The following is a 13,103-nucleotide window of genomic DNA, read 5'->3' on the forward strand; positions in this document are numbered from 1 at the left end:
CATATTGACTCGTATCTCAAGCTGATTCCTCTAGTCAGCTTTTCGACCTATTTGGAAATCCTGAATTTTACAGTTCACCGATATTCATGTTTTACATCTAATTGTCCTTTCAGTGTAATGGTATTCTTTTCCACACTTTTAAAAGCACTGCAGGAAACTGTGGACTGTGCCACGTCAAATATAGTATAATGAAACCTATCCCTTGTTAAGAAAAAAATGAAAATCTATTGCTAACGTAACTTATGATGTCAGGTTTGCAACACCTTTTGCCCCTTTTTGCACTGACAGTGTGAATCATTGTTTCCTCTAATTTTCTAATGTTCTTAATACTTTATGTGATGATTATCTTCTGTTGCGGATGATGGATTCTTTTTTAATGGGGACATCTGCTAATATTGGTTAATTTAAATTTTGAGGCACTGAAAGCCATTTTTTAAAGAGAGATTCAACACACACATAAATATTCCAGAAGTTGGCTAATCATCAAGCATACTGTTCATATGTTGGGAAGCATTAACAGCAATGACGGGCCTTCCGTATGGAGCAGTCAATGTAAGTAGTATGTCAAATACCAATCATAAGAATGAGAGGGGTAGAAAATTATTTCTAAAATTCTGGAGATAATATTTAACAAATTTGTGACTTAAATCTTGTATTTTGCAACATACAGCAAATGCTTCAGGGCTTACATGCCAGTGAAGGACCACAGCTTTTGAAGAAACTTGTCGTGATAGGGGAGCAGGTGAAATGAGTGTTACAAAGTAAGAAATTTCCACAATTTGAGAATGAAGAAGGAATCATTAATGAAGATGAATCAAAATATTTGGAAATTTGTTTCAAGTGATGAAGCACAAAATAACTAAGGCTGCTGATGCTTCGCAAATATTATATAATACAATTAGGGGCTAGTAATTTGGGTGATGTAGTAAAGAATAAGTAAACAATTGCACAGGCAAGTTTTATTTTTAGTTGATCGATTTTGTTAGTTTTCTCTTGTGAATTATTCCATCTCCATTTTGTAAAACTTTACAAATAATAATTGCTCTTTCTACCAGAGTACAAAATAATTGAAAATACTTGCAGTAATAGTAGTATGTGAGAATATTATTAATAATGAAGTATCAAACCCTCACAATAAGCCTGACACATTATTATTTGTAATGATTCTTCAATGACACTTCCTATATAAAAACTAAGTTTTCAATGAAGAAAATGGTTACCAATAAGCCAGTGTGATGCATAATTTACAACACTACTTTTATTTTATTGTTACCCACTTCAAAATGCTGGGGTTTGTGTTTCTAGTTTTTCTTTTAGTTTGATCTTACTGGCTCCATATGTAATCTGGTTGAGTTCCTTCAAGAAGACTGTGACTGATCTTTCGTCTGTCTGCTCTTGAGCTCTGGCTATCATGAGTTTAGTTACAATAGATTTAGAGGATTTAGGCAAAATGTGGAATTCCTTTTCAGGGATACTGTCAAGATTCTTCAGCAGTTTTATGGAATGGTGGAAGGGGTCAAATTCACCAAATGGCTGCATTTTACTTGTTTATTACGTGTTCAAATTGCTATTTAAACTGACTTTAACTTTCCTAATGTTTTGCTGTTTACAGTGACGTGTTGTGATTTTAAAAAAATGAATGTTTTTTATAAAAATATTATACGAATGACTCAAGGGTTCACTTTAACCTATCCTAACTTTCTACTCGGACTCTGTCTTTCCTTCTTGTCCCATCTGGTAAGTCTCCTGTGACCTGGGGCTCTGGGTGGCTTTTCTGAACTGTACCCCTTTCTGTAAACCTCTCCAGTCATTTTCCTTCGGCCCTCTTCCTTGCCTTTGAACTCTTCTGCCAGAAGAAGGAGCCACTGGCTCCAAAAGCTTGCTTATAAAATCATTACATTTTGTTCATTTATTGTAGTGTGATGAGGTGTTGTAGCTGTCCATTTTAATTATTAACGCTTACTCTTGAGTCCCCTTAAGCAATCTTCAGTAGTATAGCATGCATTGCTTATGAAATAGGTTTCATCTGCCTTTTAAAATAAATGTATTTTAATAATCTTTTTCATCTCCTGGGGAAATTTATAAGAAAATTTATTTCTGTGGTAGAAAATGCTGTTTTGAAATTGTGCTTGTTTTTACTTGGTAAATACCAGGTAAACTGGCTTTTGTTCCATGATGTATATATGCAAACTGAAGCAGTGAATGAAAATTTGTACCAAGGCCGGAATTCTAGGACGGGTCTCCTGCTCACTAGGCAGATTACCTGACAACTACTCCACCCAGACACTGTAGCTTTTTATAATACCACAGACCACCCTGGCATGCCTCCCTCCTCAATCCAAATTCCCATTCATGCCTCAGCCTACCTGCTATTCCCCTTAAACTGGAACAGCGTTTCAGAGGCTTTCCAGCTGAATTCATTCAATGCTGAAATCCTATTCCAATACAGTTGGAGAGCTTCTGCGAACTGTTAGTTTTGTGGGAATGCCAAGTAGGCTCACACAAGTGAATGGGAATTTAGATTGAGGAGGGGAGCATGCTAGGGTAGTCCATGGAGCTGTGCAAAGTCAGTATGCTTTTGTGGCGTAGTGGTGAGAGCACCTGCCTATAGTCAATTTAAAATTTATACCAAGGGGTGAAATACAGGGAGCGAAAGGCTATTTACAATTTGTACAGAAACCAGATGGCAGTTATAAGAGTCGAGGGGCATGAAAGGGAAGCAGTGGTTGGGAAGGGAGTGAGACAGGGTTGTAGCCTCTCCCCGATGTTATTCAATCTCTATATTGAGCAAGCAGTAAAGGAAACAAAAGAAAAATTTGGAGTAGGTATTAAAATCCAGGGAGAAGAAATAAAAACTTTGAGGTTCGCCGATGGCATTGTAATTCTGTCAGAGACAGCAAAGGACGTGGAAGAGCAGTTGAATGGAATGGACAGTGTTTTGAAAGGAGGATATAAGATGAACATCAACGAAAGCAAAACGAGGATAATGGAATGTAGTCGAATTAAGTTGGGTGATGCTGAGGGAATTAGATTAGGAAATGAGACACTTAAAGTAGTAAAGGAGTTTTGCTATTTGGGGAGCAAAATAACTGATGATGGTCGAAGTAGAGAGGATATAAAATGTAGACTGGCAATGGCAAGGAAAGTGTTTCTGAAGAAGAGAAATTTGTCAACATCGAGTATAGATTTGAGTGTCAGGAAGTCATTTATGATAGTATTTGTATAGAGTGCAGCCATGTATGGAAGTGAAACATGGATGATAAATAGTTTGGACAAGAAGAGAATAGAAGCTTTCGAAATGTGGTGCTACAGAAGAATGCTGAAGATTAGATGGGTAGATCACATAACTAATGAGGAAGTATTGAATAGGACTGGGGAGAAGAGAAGTTTGTGGCACAACTTGACCAGAAGAACGGATCGGTCGGTAGGACATGTTCTGAGGCATCAAGGGATCACCAATTTAGTATTGGAGGGCAGAGTGGAGGGTAAAAATCGTAGAGGAAGACAAAGAGATGAATACACTAAGCAGATTCAGAAGGATGTAGGTTGCAGTAGGTTCTGGGAGAGGAAGAAGCTTGCACAGGATAGAGTAGCATGGAGAGCTGCATCAAACCAGTCTCAGGACTGAAGACCACAACAACAACAACAGTAAGCTGTTGTGTTTGGTGCAGCAAAGGCAGGATGGCTACGAAAGTTGCTTGCATGGTTGCGCCTCTTTTGATGTAGATTGAAACCTTTTCCTCATTATTCTCTTCCTTGAATGTTTTGGTGGAAAATTTACAGGAATTTTTCAGTATGATACACGTCAGTGAAACATGAATTGTGACACAATAATTTGTGCATCATAATAGACGTAAAACAGGCTTTGACATTGTGTAAACTACAGTAGTAAGTGTAATGATTAGCATATGAAATTTTAATGTTTTGTGCAATTTTTATTTTTGCTTATTCATACATTATGGCAGAAAAATATATTTCCATTGTTGATAGCAATAGCTAAAAAACAATCAGCCAAGATGGCGTAGAATTGCGCAGTTGAACAATTGAAGTTCAGGCACCATGAGTGCCTACTGCAGAAGGTTTAAGTCGGTTAAAGATGAGTGTTGCAGGTGTAACAAATGATAGTGACGTTCCACAGCATAATAACCTTGATGACACAATGTTTACAATTGAGGAGACAAATGTCGCGCATCTCCCAGAGTGATATAACGCTCATGAATGAAACATCAGAGAGCGATACAAATACGAATCTAGACAACACATTACAAACACCAGTTATTCACAACACAATCATTAATTTCGAAAGTACAGCTGGCAGCAACCACAGTAGTACAACTGAAGCGCAGCTGTGGCAGTTATTATCTAACATAAACATGAAATTTGATAATATGCACACCGTTCTCAGTGATATGAAACACAATATGAACACCAATTTCAGTGATATGAAACAAGGTATGAATACCAAAATTGATAATGTTATGCACAATCTGAACCCCATCGTAGAAGATTTAAATATAATGAAACAAGATCAAAAACAATTATTCAAGAATTTGCAAGACACAGTCTCGCAGAAATTCAATGACTTACCCAAAAAATTTCACACTGAAATCAACGAAAAATTGAATGATGTGAAGAAACAAGTAAAGCATGAAGTTCAAAAATTGCTCTGAGCACTATGGGACTTAACATCTGTGGTCATCAGTCCCCTAGAACTTAATATTACTTAAACCTAACTAACATAAGGACATCACACACATCCATGCCCGAGGCAGGATTCAAACCTGTGACCGTAGCAGTCACACGGTTCTGGACTGAGCGCCTAGAACCGCTAGACCACCACGGTCGGCAAAGCATGAAGTACTTTCCAAAGTTAACAATAACATTACGGAGTTCAAATAGAAGGTAGATTCTTTTAATGACCATCATGATCTAGTAGAGCAACAGGTAAAGAAAATCACAGATGCAAACACAAATATTGAAGCCATACAAAACGAGTTGTGTTCGATAGTAAGAAAGGTAACTGCTGTCGTTAACAAACTAAATAAAGACAATGAAGGTGTAATCCAAGCTGTAGAAGAGCTTAGTTTAAGGGTAGCAACATTAGGAGTTGACTCAGCATGTGTTAAGGAGGAGAGATAAGGTCAATGAAAATCTAAGTGATATCATTAGTCAAGCTGAAGCAGGTACAGTAGACCATTGCAGAGATTTTAGTTATAGATTGTATGTTATACACAGATGTAGTAGGAAAGGCTTTTTTTTTTTAAAAAAAAAAAAAGGAAATGAAATAGTGAACAAGGTAAACATTAACCTACAAGCTGCGGAAAATAGGCTCCGCAATCATTTAGAAGAAAGTATTACTGGATCTCAAAATATGCATGTAAATAATACACAGGCTACAGTGAACAAACTACAACCTGTTGATATTTATCCACAAATTGTCGCGAGTCCCTCAGCAGATACCAGTGACAGTTTTAGAGTTCAAAACATTTGAGTAATTACCAATCGGAGTTACAGTTTATGTAGACAACATGCTAATAGTCACACCCACTTGATTAGAACATATTAGGCTGATTGAACAGGTACTTCAACGATTTGCAGATTACGAAGTAACAGCCAGTTTAAAAAAAAAAGTCGAGTATTAGTAAGGATTAAGTCAAATTTTTGGGACCTTTGAGTCAGAACAAGGTATATTACCTGATCCGAAAAAACTGTATGCCACACACAATTGTCCAGCTCCAAGAAATAAAAAACAACTAAAAGCTTTTTTAGGACTAGCATCCTTTTTTCATAAATTTGTACCACAACTGATGAACAGTAATGCATTACAAAAAAAAAAAAAATAGGCCTTAGTTATGGGATGATAAGTGTCAGGAGGACTTTAATAACATTAAGCAGGCATTAGTCAAGGGCGTTTTGTTTCATAGGAAATGTGAAAAAATCTGATTTTGTGTGTGTGTGTGTGTGTGTTTATATATATAGAGGGAAACATTCCACGTGGGAAAAATATATCTAAAAACAAAGATGATGTGACTTACCAAACGAAAGTGCTGGCAGGTTGATGGACACACAAACATACACACAAAATTCAAGCTTTCGCAACCAACGGTTGCTTCATCAGGAAAGAGGGAAAGATAAAAGGCTGTGGGTTTTAAGGGAGCGGAAAGACTTACCTTAGGGGGAAAAAAAGGACAGTTACGACTCCTTATCCTCTCCCTTAAAACCCACATCCTTTTGTCTTTCCCTCTCCTTCCCTCTTTCCTGATGAAGCAACCGTTGGTTGCGAAAGCTTGAATTTTGTGTGTATGTTTGTGTGTCTATAACCTGCCAGCGCTTTTGTTTGGTAAGTCACATCATCTTTGTATATATGTAAAGCATGAAGTCCAAAAATGGCTCTGAGCACTATGGGACTTAACATCTGTGGTCATCAGTCCCCTAGAGCTTAGAACTACTTAAACCTAACTAACCTAAGGACATCACACACATCCATGCCCGAGGCATATATTATGGAGTAGGCAAATGCACTGAAAAAATTGCAACACTTTGTTATTTTCCAAATTTGAGAAGGTGAGTCCTATAGGTATTAGGAAAGTGTGCAATATGCCAAAAATCAAAACAGTCCAATTTATCAAAATATACACCCAATAGTCACAATAAACCCTCTAGATTTAGTATCCCTGGACATACACTATGTGATTAAAAGTATCTGGACACCCCCCAAAAACATACATTTTTCATATTAGGTGCATTGTGCTGCCACCTAATGCCGGGTACTCCATATCAGCAACCTCGGTAGCCATTAGACATTGTGAGAGAGCTCCACAGAACTCGTGGACTTTGAATGTGGTCAGGTGACTGGGTGTCACTTGTGTCATACGGCTGTACGCAAGATTTCCACACTTCTAAACATCCCTAGGTCCCCTGTTTCCGATGTGATAGTGAAGTGGACACGTGAAGGGACACATATAGCACAAAAGCGTACAGACCGACCTCGTCTATTCACTGACAGAGACTGCCGGCAGTTGAAGAGGGTCGTAATGTGTAATAGGCAGACATCTATCCAGACCATCACACAGGAATTCCTAACTGCATAAGGATCCACTGCAAGTACTACGATTGATAGGTGGGAGGTGAGAAAACTTAAGATTTCGTAGTTGAGCGGCTGCTCATGAGCCACATATCATGCCAGTAAATGCCAAACGACACCTCGCTTGGTGTAAGGAGTGTAAACATTGGACTATTGGACTGTGGAAAAACATTGTGTGGAGTGACAAATCACAGTACACAATGTGGCTATCTGATGGCAGGGTGTGGGTATGGCAAAGGCCTGGGGAACGTCATCTGCCAGTGTGTGTAATGCCAATAGTAAAATTCGGAGACAGTGATGTTATGGTGTGGTCGTGTTTTTCATGAAGGGGCTTTGCACCCCTTGTTGTTTTGCGTGGTACTATCCTAGCACAGGCCTACATTGGTGTTTTAAGCACCTTCTTGCTCCCCACTGCTGAAGAGCAATTTGGGTATAGCGACTGCATATTTCAACACAATCGAGCACCTGTTTAAAATGCACGGCCTGTGACAGAGTAATTACACGACAGTAACATCCCTTTAATGAACTGGCCGGCACAGGGTCCTCTCCTGAATCCTATAGGACACCTTTGGGATGTATTGGAATGCCAACCTCGAGCTAGGCCTGACCGACCAATATCGATACCTCTCCTCAGTGCAGCACTCCGTGAAGAATGGGCCACGTGGTAGCACCTTCCAGCACATTATTGAACGTATGCCTACAAGAGTGGAAGCTGTCATCAAGGCTAAGGGCGGGCCAACACCATATTGAATTCCAGCATTACCGATGGAGGGCACCACGAACTTGTAAGCCATTTTCAGCCAGGTGTTCGGATACTTTTGATGATTCAGTGTAGCTGGTCTGTATCCAAGAAATAGAGGAGGAGTGAGGTATGTGGTAGCACCACACGATATTTTCTTGAAACACATCAAATGTATGTCATTAAAAATGCAACAGCCACAAATACCAGAAAAAGAATTGAGGGAAACTATTTGAGAAGAGTAGGTAAACCAAAGGTAATGATAATGTTTCATATTTCATTGCGCAAAAGTGGAAACAATTTATTACCTCACATGGCAAAAAACACGTATTAGTAAGTTTTTTCACCCAGAAGCAAGCCTAGTAGAATGAGTCTTTAAAAAATTTAACTCGTTTATTAGGACATACACCCCACACAAACACACCCGATGGGTAGAATATGTAACTTCTTTCATGCAAGTTTTAAATAACTTTCCACATTCTTCGACAGGTTTCATACCCAATGAATTGATGTTCCAGACTAAACAAACGAATGAGTGGGTGTCGCCCATACCTAAAGTATCCACTACAGATATGACACTAAAAGACAATCAAACAAGCCATGGTTACACTAGAAAACAGGTGTGAGTATAGAAAGAAAATTTATAATAAGAAACTAAAATGTGTTAGACAGTTTTTTGAAGGGCAATGAGTCCTTGTACAGACGCACCCTAAATCGATTAAATTTGACAAACTGAATAAGAAGTGGCACTTACTCTATTCGGAACCATATATAATTTCCAAAATACCATACCCTCGTACGTACAGATTAACCCATGAGAAAATGGGGAGAGAAGGATCTCCATCCTCACAAAGATATAAAAGCTTTTATAGAATGTTGAAAGTAGGTAATATTTTTTTTCTGTCACAAGATAATTGTACATAGTGTATATAACTCTTTAGTGTAATTCTTCTCCTGGAGTGTACTTTAAGATAAAGTAATGCATACAGGCATAAGTAATTCTTTTGATTTGTACACATAAGCATATAATCAACAGCAATGTGAAGTAGTACACCGCTTCATGCAAAGTGAAAGTATAAAAAAAATTAGCTTATGGCTCAGCTGTCCATGCTCAACAATATGCACTAATGTCAGTAGCAAGAGAGGAGACATTGACCTGTGTGCATGCGCGACAGACTGGCAGAAGGCGCAACCAAATAGGAATGCAATATGTACATGTACCCAACTTAAATATAAGCCAGCTGCTGTGGCCAAGTGGTTCTAGGTGCTTCAGTCCGGAACCGTGCTGCTGCTACGGTTGCAGGTTCGATCCCTACCTCGGGCATGGATGTGTGTGATGTCCTTGGGTTAGTTAGGTTTAAGTAGTTCTAAGTCTAGGAGACTGATGACCCCAGATGTTAAGTCCCATAGTGCTTAGAGCCATTTGAACCTTAAATACAAAGTAAACGGGAATACTAAGGAACTGCATCTACTATCTAAGAACTAAGGAACCTATTGATATATGAACACAGAGCTTTAATTAAATGCTAAGCTATATACAACATATTTACAAGCCAAAGGAAGCATTATGGAAAAATATAGGAGGCCTGTAAGGTAAGGAGAAATGACAAAATACCATTAGAAATGTCAAATAATTTTCTTTGCAGGGTAAATGATCATAATGGGTAACAGAATAAATGAATATCTATGAATTTAAACAAAGTATGGAAATCTTTGCAGATGGATGTAATGACCAAATGTATCAGTGGTCACCGAGCTACCTAATGCAATTAAAGTTTGTTTTAAGTTCTTGTCTTTCAGCGACCAATGCCCTGTCACGGTGCAGATAAAGAGAATTACGTCAAGAGTAGCAAGCACCAAGTAAAGAAATGGGCTGCAGCTCGAGTAAACTATTTAGTTATTAGGATATTTATACAAAGGTCATAAGGCAAATGAAATATGAAAATATGCATCACCGCAGTATATCTCAGTGACATTTACCAGTATCTATTCGCTGCAGACTTCACATAAACATTTAAGCATGTGATCTTACAAAAACCAATTAATTTTTACCGGTCACATGAAAGCTTAAATAATGACATTTCCATGTATTCAAGGAAGGTAAGTCCACAATGGCTGAAACTTCACATTTCACACTAAGCTCCTTGTGAATTGAAGTAAACAGCACTAGTGCATAAAGAAACAACATGATACTATGTGAATGATTAGTCAGTACACATTATTCCCATGAAATAAGAGTTTCCTTGGCCAATAATTATATTGAATGAGTAGCATTTCCTCATGAATCCTTGAACCAGTAGATGAGTATTTTCTTTCTTCCCCTCAAACAAAGAAGGCGGTGCCAAGCTTAGTTAGGCTAGCAATGCGTAATGTTTTAGTCCTATTTTGAATGTTTTTTTCCCTCCTGTACCTAAGGAAGAAATTAGCTCCCATATGTCATAAAAGCCTATCTATAAAATGAAGTATAAATATATCATATGCTTGTATTGTACTATAACAATGTGTTATATAATTAATTTGTATATGTGATGTGAACAAAGAAAAGTTAAAACTAACAAACAAACTGTAGTAACAGAACCCGGTTAATGTAAAATTAATGATGTTTTAAAACTTAGGAAATCTATGTTCATAACATAAGTGATGGATGGAATGTTAGCTGTAGGTATAAGCTGTGATGTTATGAATAACTCAATATTTGTATGAATTTTCATTGTAAACCAAACTCCATGTGAAGGAATGAACTTCAAAGACAAGCAATTTATACAATGTTTTGGTCGGCTATATGTGTCTTTCAACAAGTAGATGGTCAAGTGTGGTGACATTAACATATGTGTGCAACGAAATAATTTCTGAGTATTGTGCCTCACAACGTGTGATACATTAGTAAGTGAACTATAGTTGTTTGATCCAGTACTTACCTCGTCGACGGATGGTGTTAGCCAGGGCTCTCTGCTGAAAATGCGAGTGTGATGGGTAATAATGATGCCTGAGTATGATGGGTAATAATGATGCCCGGGCCGTAAAAATGGAGATCTGCCACAGCATCCAATTTTGAACAATAAGCACACTCCCACTGCACCCAGAATGAAGACAAATGCCACAGCAATTCTTTAATACTCAGGTGAAAGTGTGACACTAAATGTGAAATCGACACTAAGAAAACCAGTGCACGCACGTGCAACGGTAGCAACTAGCATGTTGGCCATTAACGAGTAGTGCTTAACCACCAAACCTGATAGGGCGCAAGTGCGAAACCCAGCAGTGAGGCCAAAGCAAACTGAACATTGTTGTCAGTGCGCTAAATTCAGATATGTAATGAACTATCATATTATGTAAATAATCTCAATTTCTTGTAGAACTGTAACATACAGAGGATAAGCTGGCATATCTGTTTTACTAAATAAAGGAGAAGCCAACAAATAAAGGGCATCAACCCCTATTGGCAAATGTAAATGTAAATATGTACATGCAAATACACTGTACATCTCCATACCATGTCAGTGTACAGTGTGGGGGCAATTGTGTAGGTACATGGTGAAAGACCTCCTGTATTGGCTAAGGTTAAAATTTATTTAAAAAAAAAAAAAAGTGAAACAGCAATCGACCATAAGTGTCAGCAAAGACATAAATTATGAATGCACGGTAAGGTGCAGACAAATGAAAAAAAGAAAATCATCATTCATTTTACTTTGTACATGATTTTGATTTTTTTCTCTTTTGTATGTGGAAGAATGGTTAAGATGTATTGCTTAAAGTATTAAGAGTGTTATGTATTATTTGTGTATATGGATAAGAGGATACTTAACAGCAGTATTAAGTATTTTTATTGAAGTGAAGTGGAACCAAGTAAGGAGGATTTATACGAAGACAGTAACGTGTTCTCGAAAGAAAAGTTACTGTTGATGACAGTGCAGCATTTCCCTGGAATAAATGATGACTAACTGACAACCTCAGCTGCCGACAGGTGTTGTTGATATACCTCGACACGGGCAGCTGAAAATGTGTTCCCCGACCGGGACTCGAACCCGGGATCTCCTGCTTACATGGCAGACACTCTATCCATCTGAGCCACCGAGGACACAGTCGCACTATTCATTTGTGTCCTCGGTGGCTCAGATGGGTAGAGTGTCTGCCATGTAAACAGGAGATCCCGGGTTCGAGTCCCGGTCGGGGAACACATTTTCAGCTGTTCGCATCGAGGTATATCAACAACTCCTGTCGGCAGCTGAGGTTGTCAGTTAGTCATAGTCTATTCCAGGGAAAAGCTGCACAGTTATCAACAGTAACTGTTCTTTTGAGAACAAGTTACTGTCTTCGTGTATATAGTTAAAGGCTACCTAGCCATTAACCTTTGTCTGTGCGAATGCGCACAGGTTGCCCAAACTCTTATGGGAATCGCCAAAGCATGCGCGAGTAATGAGTGGGTGGGCAAATGTCTATAAGGTACAATACATATGTAGAATTGTGGACAGTTGGGAATGTGAGTCTCATGAGAAGCGTGCAAGGGATAAGTCCCTGCAGTCGCACTATTCATCTGTGTCCTCGGTGGCTCAGATGGATAGAGCGTCTGCCATGTAAGCAGGAGATCCCGGGTTTGAGCCCCGGTCGGGGAACACATTTTCAGCTGTCCGCATTGAGGTATATCAACAACACCTGTCGGCCGCTGAGGTTGTCAGTTAGTCATCATTTATTCTAAGGAGGATTTTCTTCATTTTTTGATGTGCACTGGTGTCCTTGAAGTCAGCTGCCTTCATCTGCAATTGAAATATAAGAGAGGAAGTCTGAATAGCCTAAATTTATACTAGCAGAACATTTTTAATAATGCTGTTGCATTACCATTTAAATTTATAATTACACAACGAGTGGAGAGAAGCGTAGTTGCCAGCATGAGCTGGGTGCGTCAGCAACTGACTGCGTGAACAGCAAGACACGCAAGCTGGCCGATCTGCGATCTCTCTCAGTGGACTGTAAAGAAACTATCAGCTAAAAACATCTGATTCTCACACATATTATAGGTTAATTCATCAGCTTCATGATGAATTGCATGTCACTTCGTTAATGCTCATAGTTAATTGTGACATTTCAGTATTACTGCAAGAAATTCATAAAGTATGCTGTGGAAAATAAAGGTTGTTACGAATTTGCATTTTGTATGTGTTGCCTCATATGAAGTGTAGAAACATATTGAATTACTATTTAAACTTGGGGTGGATCTGTTTGCAGTCTCGAGAAAATGGAATGTATATAAACCACTCTGTCATGAAAGCACATGCCAGCGAA

General features: G+C 38.5%; 3 non-coding genes across 3 annotated transcripts; 2 read left to right on the forward strand and 1 right to left on the reverse strand.

Annotated features, from left to right (window-relative positions):
* Positions 1–11,827: 11,827 nt before the first annotated feature.
* On the reverse strand, positions 11,828–11,901 carry Trnat-ugu (transfer RNA threonine (anticodon UGU)). Its single transcript has one exon. It is a non-coding gene; the product is annotated as a tRNA-Thr (tRNA).
* A 23-nt stretch (positions 11,902–11,924) lies between these two features.
* Trnat-ugu (transfer RNA threonine (anticodon UGU)) lies at positions 11,925–11,998 on the forward strand. The gene has a single exon. It is a non-coding gene; the product is annotated as a tRNA-Thr (tRNA).
* Positions 11,999–12,362: 364 nt separating this feature from the next.
* Positions 12,363–12,436, forward strand: Trnat-ugu (transfer RNA threonine (anticodon UGU)). The gene has a single exon. It is a non-coding gene; the product is annotated as a tRNA-Thr (tRNA).
* Positions 12,437–13,103: the final 667 nt, after the last annotated feature.

Source organism: Schistocerca gregaria, chromosome 3, assembly GCF_023897955.1.
Source record: "Schistocerca gregaria isolate iqSchGreg1 chromosome 3, iqSchGreg1.2, whole genome shotgun sequence".
Classification (NCBI taxonomy): domain Eukaryota; kingdom Metazoa; phylum Arthropoda; class Insecta; order Orthoptera; family Acrididae; genus Schistocerca; species Schistocerca gregaria.